Genomic DNA, 2,804 nt, shown 5'->3' with positions numbered 1-2,804 from the left:
TAAAGACAGTTAAAGGTCACCGATTGGACTTTGAATGATTGTAAAAAGAGGGGTTTGGTGGCCGATTATGCAAAGTGGATCCTATGTTGTTAACACGGTCTCCCTTGAAAGTATTTTTGTCGATGGGTTTTAGTTTCATCGAGCTGAATTCAGGGCAGACATGCGCCTCGTGTTATATGGATATTTATATGGATAAAACGCATCTCTGCTCACGACTTGAAAAGCTCGGCGGAGCGCGCCAGGCCATAGCGGGCGTCGAATACAGTATTTCATATAACTTGAAGTTAAATACCACAGAAGAACATAGGTGTTTTGAGCTTCTTCATAATATTCATACACACCACTGTAGCTATGGATTCCTAAAGTTGGAGAGACTTTTAATGGAGACACGACAAACAACGGTCACCGGCCATCACTTGTACGGTAGGTTCCTGACACAAGTTGAGGTCCTGACCAGGGTGAAATACTTATGGGGTGTAATATTTTTCCTGAAAATAAGACATTTTCAATCCCGGGAAAAGAAGCACACTATCCCAGGAAATGTACTCGTTTTCTAGCCTGGTATCACCAGGCTAATTGGCAAATGCATATTAGTCTGGAATCTCTCAGTTCATTTTTAATTTCCAAGGGGTGTTACCAACAGGTGCAGACCAAAATGTCTCTGGACACAATTGGAAAGACCTACAACCAATCAGTGCATTGGATACACCTACAACCAATCAGTGCATTGGATACACCTACACCCAATCAGTGCATTGGATACACCTACACCCAATCAGAGTTTTAGATCAGAGTCACCAGTCAACTTTCACCAAATCCGGTGGGAAGTATCTCGAACGCATCTTTCATATCAACAAAAGCTTTTTAGATAAAAAAATATTCCGTCCCGTTTGTTTAATACTGTCGCAATAGCGGATTCAACAGACCGTGTCACGTCAGCGGCAGCCATCTTGGTAAGGTGCACCAACGGCTCTCCTCTGCATCGTCATCGTATCAAACCCGCCCTATATTAGATAAATGGTTGTGATTGGCCCGACCATTTTCAGGTCTGGTGGAAATCTGTTTGAATGGGTGTGGCCAGACGTATTCTGCAAAGCAAATGAAACATGAGCTGCGGATTAATTTGTTTCCCAGGCTTCTTGCTTTCAGCTATTGTCAAAACACATTGCACATATCTCAAGCAGCACTAAATGCAACAAGGAGAAATATGGGTTCCCGGCTTTATCACTTAGTGTATTATTTGGCGATATTAATAATTATTAAAGCAAAAGAACGCCATTTATATTAATCAACATTAGAATGAACATAATTGGCATGGAGCTTGAATTTCACTACAGCTGCTACTCCTGCGAGGAATATGAAATGCCAAGTTCATTGCCTGTGATCTGTCTGCTGAGAGAGAGGCTTCATTGAAGTCATATTTGACAATTCTTCATTGTATAAACAAATGACATTTGTTAAAAACAAGTAATTTGGCATTTCCAACATCATTCTATTCAACTGAGATGGATTCCATATTCTGTTATCGCTCAGAGGCTGCTGGTGTGCAGTGCGCACTGCGATCCTTCTGCAGCCAAGCAACGCTAGATATAGTAATAAAGTCAATGATCACTCAAAGTTAACGTAACACTTATTTATTTTAACTTCAGCCTTTCAAAGTAACACTGCAATTGTGCGTCTAAGCCAATGCAGTGAACAATCCCAGTGGCCTGCGTGACGAACATTTTAAGAACAGGGCTGGCCTACTACAGTGCTCTTGCATTATAACAAAATAATAGCCTAGGAAACATTAGCGATATGAGCCTATGCAAAAATAAATTATAATAATACAAAATGTAATACATAATCAAACTAAATATGATTGGGTCTATAGATAAAACAGACAGGGGCTAGTTATAAATTAAACAGATATCACCCTAATTAAAACAAAAATATTTTGGCGCTTTGTGTTTGTTAATTAAAAATCCACTTTTTTGTGTTTTTATTTCCCGGGAAACAGGAATGGTTTGAATGCACATTTGCAGGATCACGTTTCCCAGGATTAAACCCTAGTCCTGACGACAGATTTTTAAGAAGCCTTTGTTTGAAAGGCTGTTTAGCAAAAGCTTGGTTTCCAGCGACCTACAGTAAAACGCTGTTCACGCGTGGACGGGAGGCCGAACAGCAGAGGAAATACTACGTTTAAAAGAATATCCGTGTACGTGTGGACAGGGCCACAGTCCTCTCGCTTCGACTCAACGATGCCAGACTGGCAAACGATTTGTTTGTTACGAACAGATCTTTGAAACGACTATATTGTGAATAACGAACAGGGAGTTAACGAACAATGACTATCGGGACATGTTTCAGTGGCTTTTCAAACCACTTTATCAGGAAAAATGTTACGACAGTATAAGGCTTTCCAACCTACGCCCTGTGGATTGTATCTGTCTGTGGTAATGACTATTTTCATACTCTGACCGTCACTTAAGCCCTGGCAATCGGGCGCTTCAAGACCATTGTGCGCTCGCTGTGGCGGAATGGCAACCATTTCCAAAGAGGAAGAAGGATAAGTAAGTCAGGGTGTGGTAGGTTGGAGGCCTACGTGTCTTTCCAAAGTGGCCGTACACAGCAATGCCATCATCATCACGGAGGTAAGGCAAGACACTTTTTGTGACTATCCTTTTATGAAATCTAAAAAAATATCGATCATCAAACAAAAAGAAGAGATGGGTTGCTGGAGTTGTTCTCCAATGATGACACAATCCAGCAGAAGGTGACAAAATAAAAATGTATGTATTAATCGATTTAAAAAAAGACACGAA

Source organism: Zeus faber (genome assembly GCF_960531495.2).
Source record: "Zeus faber genome assembly, chromosome: 21".
Taxonomy (NCBI): Eukaryota; Metazoa; Chordata; class Actinopteri; order Zeiformes; family Zeidae; genus Zeus; species Zeus faber.
The sequence above is the reverse complement of the archived record's forward strand: the minus strand, read 5'-3'. Positions refer to the sequence as shown.